The 12483-nt window shown below is 44.7% G+C and overlaps 1 protein-coding gene across 1 annotated transcript in view; it reads left to right on the top strand.

Annotated features, from left to right (window-relative positions):
* The window catches only part of LOC119401711 (cyclic AMP response element-binding protein A-like), a 258911-nt gene that overhangs the window by 148875 nt on the left and 97553 nt on the right, over window positions 1-12483 (top strand). The window lies entirely within an intron of this gene.

Genomic DNA, 12483 nt, shown 5'->3' with positions numbered 1-12483 from the left:
TGCACCCTCGTCACGATTCCGGCATGAAAAGCGAGATATAACAAATCGCTTACCCATGGTTGGCGCAACACGGAAAGCCTAAACGACAAGACAGTGTGCGAGAAGCTATGCAAATATGCATACGCCATGCATTCCAGGCTTGTATGTTTTTGCAAGGATGTTAGAGCTCTTCTCAATATATTGATTTCGTTCCATGTTTGTTTGTTCATATCGTTCCTAGTTGTGGGTCGCCCCTCTTTCTGTCTCCCTATGTCGCAAAACATTTTTACACGTTTTCTTAACGGTCTTTCCCTGATCAGTGCCTTGTTTGCATGGAATGTGACATTTTCCTCATGGTCTGATTTAGTACACTGGCTGCCGCCTCTTAAAAGGCAAACTTTGATTTTATGTTTATAGTTTTTTTATAGATTGTCAGCTGTCAGTACACCAGCGACATCGTGTTTAATAATAGGTTCTTGCCCTTTTCTTTCGACAGCAGTGTTCTACAGATCGTTCTGCTGAGCCAGTCGTTAAAAGCTTTGTACAAGTGTGGTTATTGCAATCCGTATTCTAAATTAGTGATCGATTATGCGATTTTGACGCAAACGCTTTGAGGCAGTGGTTCCTTTTGTGTACGTGTGTGTGAGAGAGAGAGTTTTATTGCGAACTCTTGATCCTTGTCATTTTGACAACCATGCTTTGCCGATAATTTACTGAGCTAGCCGTTAAAATTCTCAGTATATGCGTGGTTATTGCCACCTGTATTCCAAGTTAGTGATCGATTAGATTATGATACGATAAATGCTGTGAGATAGTGATTTGGTAAAGCTGTGCTGTACGTCTTAAGATTATTCCTTGCTATTTTTGCGCACCACTTTCTGTGGTTGCGTTACGAACAGACGTGTTTTATCGTACCTGGTGTTATCACATGTTTTCACGCCTTTGCCTCTTTCTTTCTTTCTTTCTTTCTTTCTTTCTTTCTTTCTTTATTTATTTATTTATTTATTTATTTATTTATTTATTCCTTTCTTTCTTTCTTTCTTTCTTTCTTTCTTTCTTTCTTTCTTTCTTTCTTTCTTTCTTTCTCTCTGCGTACTTGCGCTTGATTGTGCGACTTCCAGTGGCATACTGGGCTATGTAAGCTATTGGTTCCCGGGTTACGGTAAATCGTTTTTATTGTGCGATTTTGCATAATGCGGGTTTCACGTACTTAAGTTAAAACAATGCCTTGTGCATAGTTGCTCTTGCTTCGTCTTGTACCGGATGCTGGAGTGAAATTGGATGCCGTAATTTACGAGAAAGATGGCACCAGTATACAATAACAGCGAGCACAAAAATTCGCATATTCTTATTTATTAGATGCGAAGCAGCTTTTGCGCTGGGCTTTGTCCGTAGTTCCATTGGCGACCGTCCGCTTTCTAAAACCTACCATAGCCATATGTAACATATTGAGCGCGCGCTCACGCCAAGGAGAAGTCTTCGTCTTGTTCTTCGACCGCCTTGATGATGATACGTGCAGAACGCGCGCTCGCGCCAAGGAGAAGCCTTCTTCGTCTTGTCCTTCGACTGCCTTGATGATGATAAGAGCAGAGTACTTTAGGGGCTGGTGCTGCCGTATGCTCTCCTAGCTTGGCGTAACCCAGACAAAACCACATGTGCTGGCACGCGCTAACGCGTTCGGGCCTGTGTAAGGGGCTGACGCTGTGGCCTCTCCCCTTACACTCTCTCAGCAATCATCCGATGGCGTCGAGGCAGGCCCGTAGCCAGAGGGGGGGGGGGGGGGGGGGGAGCTTCCCCCCGGAATTTTTGCGATACATGGTGTTTTACCGAAAATAAATAATGAAAATAGGCGTTTTTTTCAGCAAGTGCCCCCCCCCCCCCCCCGAAAAAAATTCTTGGCTACGGGCTTTCGTCGAGGAACGATATTCTGCAGACGCGCGATGAACCCGCGTGGCGCACTCCAACAAGAGTTCGGGACGAGTAACAGCAACAGCAACTGCAGTGAATTCATGACGTGCTCCACGTGCAAGGACGCGTTAACATCGGGCAAGGTGCCCGTGATAAACGGAGCTTTAAGTCGACCCATGCGCTCCTTCGCATCCCCACATGGTTCCCTTTAGTGGGAGATGGTGAATTTTTTATTTGATTATTTATTTATCTCAGTGCCTCCAATGCCGAAAGGCGTTACAGAAGGGAGTGGTACTTAAAAGAAAACAATGCATATTTGATAGCGCCTGGTCCAGACAATAATCGTCAACAGCTGATTTAAATGCAGAAACACTTGCAGTGCTGACGATGGAGATGGGTAGGTGATTCCATTCTTTGGATGTCTTCGGCATGAAAGAATCGAAGTTAAGAATTCCTAACTTTTATCAGGTCTTAATCACTGCAGGTATTTTTTGTGTAAATCTCCCGGACGACTTGAATGCAACGCAGACAGTCGCAAACAGTGCGTCTTTGCCATTCCGCCCCCCCCCCCCTCTCCCCCCGCGACCCGTCTTGCCAGGGGCCCGTAGTCTTGATATGCAGTAGGAGGGGCGGCAGGCCCTAATTGAATCGCCTTTCCACAGTCGTTGGAGTGCCTCCGATAACACGGCAGAGCGCAACGAACGCGCTGCCTGCGAGACTCCCCGCAGACGGCGAGATAACGCACGCTCCGCAGCCTGCCCTCTTTCCCTCTATTTCTTTTCCCTCCTCCTTTTGCACCGTCTGCCTCCTCTCTCGAGTTTCCACCGGTAGCTGCACAGTACTCTCCATTGGCCTTGACACTGAGCCGCTTGCGCCAAGGCCACAGCACTGCGTCCGTGCATGACAGACCGCGGGCACACTACACGGGCCGCCCTTCCCTTTCCTTTTTTTTTCTCTCGCCCTCTATTCCTTCTCGCTGTGGAAATCGGGCGTGCTTTACGCGGTGGTCACGCTGGGTTGTATTCCACCCGAAGTGTAACGTTTGTGCGTTACAAGATGTGCCTGTCATTTTCGTTTAAATGACAACGGGGGGTCGTAAGGTGTCCCACCGGAAGAAGGTGGGCAACCCCGTGACTCTGCAACTTATGATATTTTCTTACACTGCAGTTGTGTGCGTTCCTCTTTGTTCACTGGGCTTTCCTTGCCATCTTTAAGGAACTCATGGAAGCTTCCTGATGATTTTGCAAAGCCTTCTGGTATCGGTGTATGTGTCAGTGAGGGAGAAGAGGGAGGGGGGTGGACCAGGTCAGATGCTTTTGGGGACATTACAAGCAATTTGAACGGGCCATTTGGTAATGATACATCACTGTAGGCGGCAAGAAACTCTACTAAGGACAGACAGAGAACCAGCCACAAGTGCTTACTTCAACCCTGCAACTTCGCTGCGAGATGCGCGTACATCTATAGTTACGAGGAAACAGAAACAAAACAAGCAAGCCCGCGTGCCTAGCCAATCATTATTCAGCCATTTGCACTTATCAACCAATCAAGATAGCCTAAGTGATATTGGGGAACTTGGATTTCATTCATATCACATGCGCGTGCGAAAAAAAATCGCTGAACAGGGGATGTCGCTGGAGCCGACGTTTCGGCAAGTGGACCTGTCTTCGTTATGGCAGCTAGTGACAAGTAGCTGCTCTGACGAAGACAGCTTCACATATGTAAACGTTGGCTTCAGCGGCATCTTCTGTTAATTTAATGATTCCCAGCACTTCAAGGCTACGTCTTCCCCTCAACTTTATTCTAGTATATTAACTCGCAGTAGCATACCCCAACAAACCCAGCAATAGGTTCTACTTATGCATTGGCAGTGTGGTGGCATGCCTTCAATTACGTTTGATTACCGCGGTATGCACGAGTAACCAGTTAGCCAGCGCTGGCAGTAAGCGCATGAATGCGGTAGGCAGTCACACAAGTTGTACACTTTTTACTAGAGTGCACCTCTTAACGCTCACGCATTAAGAAAAGAGCGCTGACATGTTTTACGATGACATCCTGGTAGACTTGTTTCTGTGTAGTCGATGGAAACGGCAATCGGAGATGATGCAAAAGCAAAAAAAAAGCATGTCTGGTTCTGCGGACCGGTAGGTGCGTCTGTATACCTACCCGCCCGGCCGCTACGTGTACGTGCTTTGATTTACGGAGTTCGTATAACGGTTTTCGTTTCGATGCGAGCTCGATTTATCGCCTATAAGACACGTGGGTGAGTGTCTCTTTTTTGTCTTTCTTTTTTGAAGCTTACCTATCGCAGGCTTTGCATTGCATTTCACCTCTTCTTGCTCGCTCACACCACGCTCGATCGCAGAGAATAATAATGAAGACCCTGAGACGCACGTTACATCGATGCCGCAGAGTTTCCTAAGAGAAACGCTAGAGCGAAATGTAGTAGTGCAACCCTGTGATTGGTAGGAACCAAGGAGGATTAACGAAAAATTGCTGAAGTGCAAGTTATGTCTCGGGTGCGCCATCTTTCCAGGGGCAAAATAAAAAGTTGCCTGGCTGCGAAGCGAAAGCAGCGTTTTCCCCACACTCCCTGAAGGTTTAATATGGTTAATTTTGGGGGGACAGATAGTGTGCCTCTGTGTACAATACAATACAATACAATACAATACAATACTACCAACACGTGCCCTCACCTATCCCGCTTACACGCCATCTTTCCGGACACATGGTAAAACTTGCTCTTGGGCTAGTTGCTGCATGCTTGCTGAAATACAAATAAGACGCGTACCATCAAGGAAGGATTCAAGACACAACAGAAAAAGACGAAACGAACAGAGCAGGCCGTATGTCGGCTGCTCGGTTGGCGTGGAGGACGAGATCTCGCTCAGTTGCGGTAGCCTTTACTTCGGCCAAACAGGCCGGTGTAGAAACGACAGAGTTAGGGAGCATGCAATTTTCATTAAAAAAAAACAAACTTTCAGCACATTTGCTTGTGCACTGCGGTTCCTGCAAGCGTGAGCCCGGGTTTTCCCGTGTATCCGTTCTTGGTAAAAGTACTGACACCCTAGAGCGTGAAATCATGGAAGCGTACTTCAATAAAAAAAAAAAAAGAAAGACATGTAAGTGACATCTGTTGTTCGGCGTGGTGGCGAGTTTAGTTTCTTTCAATCTTTTCTAGTTTAAACGGCTCTTGTCATTCTCCTTATCGAGTGTATTTTGGACTAGCGTGTGAGGCTACGTGCTTTGCGCATGGTTGCTACGGCTATATATGTTGCTGCCTTTCTGAGCATAAAGCTAGTTGCCAGTAGACACCCTTTTTGGTTCTGCCATGATTCCTTCCTTTATGGTACGCGTCTTTTTTTTTTTTTTGTACTTCAGTTTTCAGAAACACACGCGACCAGGACTTGTTCCTGGTGTAACGAACACGCAGTGACACTTGCTCCCATAACACAACCAATGCACCGACTGCCCACACAAAGGGATCTCACCAAGACTCACAAAACAAACACTCACAGCGTGGTGTTGGCAGGCACGAGTTTCTGAACTGGACTCGGGAAGCCAATTGACAACCCTAGAGCAGGCCCGGCGAGCCGCGGCAGCCATTGGGGCCCTACCAGGGGGCACATCCCAAGGTTGAGTCACGCAGACTTTTTGGCAAAAAATGAAGTTTCTTTTGATTATTTTTGTACTCATTTAGGAATTATTTACCGAAAATGAAATTTTGTTGCTGAGGAACTTGTGCATCTTAGCAAGCGCAGCGGAACAAACACAAGAGAAAGAGACGCGTAGACAGGACGGGCGCTAGACATCAACTGAAACTTTACTAACAGAAAAACAATGAAATTGTACAGACATGCGCAAAACCTTCAAAAAGGAGCTGGCTGCGCTACTAACACTGATATCTGCAATGTCGTTTCAGATACGCTATCTCTTTTACATGCAATGCCCACCCTTTTGCATGCAACACCCACCGACTAGCCCAAATATCCGCGTTGAATTGTTGCTGATAGCCCTTGGTGTTTAGCAGAGCCAAAGATAACTTAGATCTTAGTCTCGCGTCTCTTCTGCCCGACCCGTGCTTCTCAACGAGAAAGCAGCGATGATCTCGCCAATGTAGGAGCGTAGGTTCCTAGTTTACAGATGAATACGCGTAACACTTCTTCATTGCGAGATGAATTAATTGTGTAGTGCTAACCGCTAAGTTATCATCGCTTCGTTCATATTCTTCTCCCGGAAGCATCAAGAACGGCGATAATTACGTAATTGTCATACTTCTACTGAGTCCCATAGTGCGAGACGCGTAGTTGCTTCATGCCACCGCAGACCCTTAGCGTTAATTCTGCGATTCGTTATGATTGCAAGGTCGGACGTCGGCAGCGACGCACGCGAGTGTGGGTGTGTGGGGCAACCAACCGGAAGAGCTGAACGGAGCGCAATCTAAGCCTCTGTTTATTTTTTCTTTCCTCTTGTTTCCTGTTCCGGTCAGTATCAAGCAGCCGCCGGAAATTTGTTGCGAAAGGCGAGCAGACTGATCCGCGCGGATCTACCCGCTGTTTCTTCTTTCTTACTTCTTTTTTCTGTCTCGTCTTTTATTCTTTCTTGCTTTTCGCAGTTTCGTTTTCGATATCGTCGTCAGCACGCTAGGCTTTCGACTTTCAGACCATCAGGATGGTGGTATATCTTGCTTTAAAGCTAGGTTTGCAAGATGTGTGCGTAATATTGAAAAATGTCGAATCGTACGTATTTCAGCGGAAGCTATATTGACTCTGTTGAATTATATTCACTATATTGAATTTAAGTTTACTCGCATACACCACTACTGGTTAGCCATAGGAAACGAGAAGCAGTGCAAAACACAGGACATGACAGAGACGGACTCTGTCCTGCAGTCCGTCTCTGTCATGTTGTCCACTGACTCGCGCCGTTTCTTGTTTCCTACGGAAATGTAACCGCCGGCCCAAATAAGCGCTGTAATACTGCTTAACACTGACTAACTTTGCCTAACTGATGGCTAATGCGGTCTAGTCTTGGCTAAAGCTGGTTGAATGATTCCTAATGTTGGCTTACTGTGTTCAAATGTCGGCTAGCGTTGCTTAAACCTCTTGTATCCCAGCCTCCACATATGCGGACAGAACATTTTAGCGAATTGTGAGTAAGTTAGCCAACGCCTTTCTTCAAAATGAATTTAAAATAACGGCATTACTCCGCGTATTCCAGCGTCCACACACGTGGACAGAACATATTAGCAAATTTCTTATAAAGCTAGCCAACGCCTTGCCTTGAAATACATTTGAAATGTTGGCATTATTCAATGTCCCAGCATCCTCATATGAGGACAGAACATATTAGCGAATCGTAATTAAGCTAGCCAACGCCTTGCTTTGAAATCGATTTGAAATGTTGGCATCACTTCATGCGGTAGTAATGCCACCATTTGAAGTTATTTTAAGGAAAGGCGTGAGCTAGCTCAATCACAATTCGCTAATAACTTATGTCCACATATGCGGACGCTGGCTTACAAAGGGTTAATCATAGCTAGTGATGGCTTCGTGATAGTAAGTGTTGGCAATGGCTGGCTATCGACAGAAGAACTGCATTATATTAATCCATTCACACTTATTCAGTCTTACGCGTATAAACTTAAACCACCGAAACTTTGGACAACCTTTAATATGGTGATTTTTTTATTCGCCTGCTGTTTTTACCTTAGTCCCCAATGTTTCGTTCTGCGTCATTTATACATGTAATAACGGGAGGTACTCCTGACAGTTTTTACTTTAGGACCTCCTTCTGTACTACATTGAGCTTGTATTTTTATTAATGTCTTATTAACAAAACTAATTTTAAAAAACTCAATTCGGTGATTTGATTGTTTACCACACTTTTTTTAGAATGTCCAAGGCCGAGACGCCATTAGGAGGCACCACGCGTGCCCCCTGGAGAACGAAAACCTCCTCACCGTGCTACCAGTGTGGCCTGTATCTCTCTCATTCTCTCGACAGTCCTGTTGGTCGTCGGAAAAACGCGTTCGTCGCTCGAAATATCCGGTTTCGGCTGATAACCCCCTTTTGGGGAACAAGAGCGGCACAACTACACCCTCCCCCCCCCCCCCCCCCTGTTCCACCCTTGCCAAAGCTGCGCAGTTGCTTTCCAACCATTTGCGTGTGCGTGCGTGTTACATGTGCGAGGCGAGCGCACTGTGGTGGTTGTCGTACCACCACAATACAGCGAGATCGCTTTGCCGAACGACCCGTAGCTTGCATGGTACAAAAAAAAAGGGTTTGGAAAATGGGGGAGGCTATTCCATCGTCGTTGGAATGTTGTCCCAGCTTGTATGGCTTTGTCGCGGTTTCACGAATGCTTGGGTTGGTGTGTCCGCGGTGGCCTTATTTGATTGATTGGGGGTGGGCTGTCAGATTTGTCCGTTTGTTTTCTTGCGGCTGCAAAGCTACACGGAGCCCGGATCGCTGACAGGTTTCTCTGCGGTTGCGTTCTCGACATTGCAGAAGAACTGAAGCGGAATGTCGACGGGTTATCTTGCTGCGTTAGTTTGGTGCACATCGACAGGTACGGTCGGCGTCAAGACACGTAGGGTCCTTCGTCCTTGTGCAAGGTTGCGGTTTTTTGTACATCCAGTACGGATGCAATCATTCTTGGTCGGAAAGGACTTCCGGGTTACTATCCGGAAATGTATTACCGTAACCAGAAGAGGTGTTGGTGGGCCAATCAAGATGCAATGGACTAAGGACGTCCTTGAAGTTACCACGCTGGCACTTCGATGCATCAGTATATTGGAACGGCGTCTAATTGACTAGAAGCAGACTTTAAAAGCAACCCTGTGCATCGTTTTGCACGTGCGTGGGGGCTCACCCTCTCACTCTCTCCCTCTTTTTCTCTTTCTATTTCTCATTTCTCTTACATCCACTGCAGGGTAGTGAATCAGACACGCCTCGGATGGCCTCCTTACTTTTAGCCTTCGCACTGACATCCAAGGATTGCTTTGCATTCTGATGAAATTGAAGTGTAACCATGCGAGTTTCGTAAGGCTTCCTTTTCTTCTCGGCCAGGCCGAATTTATCTTGCGAAAGTACATCGTGTGATAATCTTCACGTCATACTAAGGTGCGAACAGTGAATTTTTTTTTTTTTGGCGCGAAATTTCAACACAGCATGCCCTGTCATTCAATTTTCTTCGATAACGGACGATGTGTTTTCTGCGACTAATTCTAAACTGAGTATTTAAAAAGGAAATACTTAATTCGACGTGTTTCGGGGTTCTTTTTCACGCGGTGTCGTCCAGCGTCGCCATGCCTACTTTCTGTGGCGTGGCGATTGTAATCCTATCACAGTTCGTTTCTCATTGTCGCCTGTTCAAGCGTCGCCTGTTCAAGCGTGCTTGTAAAATGTATCTAAGGTATCCGTAGACGACTTGTAGACGTCTAATAGACGTATCTACCGTCAGCAACGAATACGTCTCTGTCCAAACTTGTCGTTTGCTCTTATTTCGAATCCATCCGGACTGCTTGCAGACTTCTTGTAGACGTATATTTTTTTTATTTACTGTTTATGAATAAGACCTAGAGAATTTCTTCTGATAGCAATCAATAACGACTTTATTTCCTTGAGCCACTCATGGCGCGGCGTATTTCACAGTTCCGTCGAACTGTCCTCGAAGAGAACTCACCCATTCCTTATCGGTCTAAGTTTCGGTGTCTTGATTTCCTACCATCATCGCCTATACATATCTCAATTGTTATTTCTCCTCGCGTTTCAGCGTCTATACTTTTTATTTACCATCATACCTTCGCTATCCTACTAGCGTTGTCTTCGAAGGGATACTGGAACTACGTGTGGCTTGTTTCCAATTTTCTTTCTTACGCCAAAACGTTTTTTTTTTTTTTACCGGGTACATTCGCTTCAACGTCGTGCGTGCTTCACCGTGGTCCTGCTCCGTTTCGCTGTGAGCTCAGTGGAGCGTTAAAAGCAAAAAATAAAAAAAAGAACGAGATATTCGTGAGATGACGAGTGGTACTTTTCCACGTTCTTTTATTCCGTGACAAAGAACGAAACGCTTTTTTTGCGAAACAAAATGGGTATACAAAAGTAATGGATCCTAGATTTTGTCAGGCAGTTTTTTCTTGCTTCTTTTTTTTTTTATTACCGCAGTACGTTCGGAGCCGTCAGCGCACTTCGATTGCAGCGTGATACCAGAGTGGACACGGACTTCTTGTTTGTTTGTTTTTATTTCGGACTTTCTTTCCGTATTTGTTAGCGAGCACAGCGATCGACGCCCCTTTGCATGTCCGGCTTATTCGAATTGACGGCTCATGCGAACGACAGTGCGCTTCGAAGTCGGTCCCTACGTGGGAAACGATCTGTTTTTTTTTTTTGTTTTTTTTCTTGCTTACCTTTGCTTTCGGCTTGACTGCATGAGAGCTTCGCATGGATGAACATCGAAGGCATCGCTTCCGCCAATGTTTTATATTATCGTCGATTTCAATGCGTGCCGAATCTGACGGCGTACGTTGCGGTGCATGCTTTGAGTTGTTCGTCTCGACTGAGTGAGCTTATAGCGCTTATAGCTGAGCTATAGTTCCACACATCTTATGTACTATTTTTCGTAAACGATTTCTAGGCTTGCACGTCTTCAATGCAGCCTTGGCAGCAATGAAAATACAGCAATTAATTACTTCTTGCTGTAATGAGTAATGTAACGAATTACTTTTGTGAGATGGTAAGTTAGTAATGTAATAAATTACTTTAAGTGAGTAATTTAAAAAATTATTCATTATTGTCGGAATTACTCTTGACTAAAATATTGCAAGTTCGCTTCCCTTGTGGAATAAAAATTGGCCTAGAAAGGAAAGCAGAATTACAAAGATAGGTTAATCTGAGTACCATACCTCAAGTTTGCCAAGTTGAGCAAAGACCTCTGATTTCAGTGTATATGCGTTGCAATAAAAAGTGTGCATAAGTTGTGCATCAGCGAACTTTGTTAAAGTAATTTCATAGTATTTTGATTACTTTTCAAAACGAGCAGTAATGTAACTGAATTACTTTTAAAGAGTGATTCTGCAATCTCTGTTCAAATATGACTTGATTATTTGATGGCCGTCATGAAGCCTTCGCTCTCGATATCTTTCATTAATGACTGCGGACTTTTTGAACAGGGTGTAATGCGGAGGTAATCAAAGCAGGATGTTCAAAAATAGCGTAGCTTTACACGATTTAAAGCGGAATTTTGATTAATGTTGCATGCCAAAATACTCATTTCACAGGGAGCTTTTTTTTTTATCGTCTCTTGATCAATGTTGCCCAAATTTTCCTGAACACTGGAGGCATAAATGTGACTGTACTTATTTATCTGCAGGTTCACATGCAGCCCACTTTAAGGTCTGGTTGAAACCCCCACGTAGTAGCTTCCGAAGTTATTCTTAAAAAGCGCCTTTCAGATGTCCTACACATCGCGTGAGAACAGCCACAACACTGCAAATGGACGATTTGAAAACTGGCTCCACCATCTGATATGTGAGAGCACACAAATTAAACATATTTCTAGGCACTAGCACGATATAACCTTATCTACGAGCCATAAATGTTAGGCATAAAAGAGATAAAAGCATACTTGCTTTGTTATGCCTTATCTGTCGGCCTTGCTTTCCTACGTCTTATCTACCTGCTTGAAGGCCAGCCATAGCAGTGTCGTAGGGTCCAGATAGCTATGACAACAGCTGCTCACATACGAAACTTTATTTAAATATAGGCTAAATTCCGCGAGTACAACAATACAACTCCCACTCCCCCGCGTGACATTTCATTTTATTTTCTTGCTTTTTGAGATAAGAAAGCTTTAGACTGGGCCACGCAGTGCTCGTTCTGCGCTAAAGCAATACCATTTATATCTACCCATATGCTGACGGTTTTATCAGCCTTGGCATTTCTTTTCACGACTGATTCTAAAGAGGTAATGAGTGCGAGTGCTATATGGTATTGTTTTTCGCCAGTTCTGAAAAAAAAACACATAACTTTATCGCGTCCATTATCAATGGCAAAATTATCTGCTATCCAACCGACTGTAGTGACACCCAGCTGTGAACGCAGCGACTGTAAGCGCTGCATATCCGGTCCTGCTGTTCTTAGTGTATTCGTGTTAATTATCCCTACGATTCTGAATCTTTCTTATGTAACGTCGCGGGCGATTATTCGGGGTTCTCGTGTGAGAGCACTTTGAGAAGGAGCTCGACAACTGAAGCTTTTCGTCCTTATTGTCTCTTTTGAATAAGAAATAATCGTTTCTGACAGTGAAATATAGGGAACTACGAAAAGAAATATGTGTTTCTTGGTCACTGGGTCCTCTAACCGTAGGGATCCCTGTTATCCTGTAGCAATGTAATATCCTGTAATGTAAATTCGAGAATAGAGTGCCTTTGTTCAAGCTAATCATTTTTCGTGCTAAATTAAAGGTATATATATATATATATATATATATATATATTAGGACATTGCTAAACGTGCATCAAAGTCTCAAAGAGAACAAATTATATCATTGTCGAGTTTGAAGTGATCGACGTCATGTCACGTGACTAGCACAGGC

Source organism: Rhipicephalus sanguineus, chromosome 8 (assembly GCF_013339695.2).
Source record: "Rhipicephalus sanguineus isolate Rsan-2018 chromosome 8, BIME_Rsan_1.4, whole genome shotgun sequence".
In the NCBI taxonomy this organism is placed as follows: Eukaryota; Metazoa; Arthropoda; class Arachnida; order Ixodida; family Ixodidae; genus Rhipicephalus; species Rhipicephalus sanguineus.
This window is presented reverse-complemented; position numbering and strand designations above follow the sequence as displayed.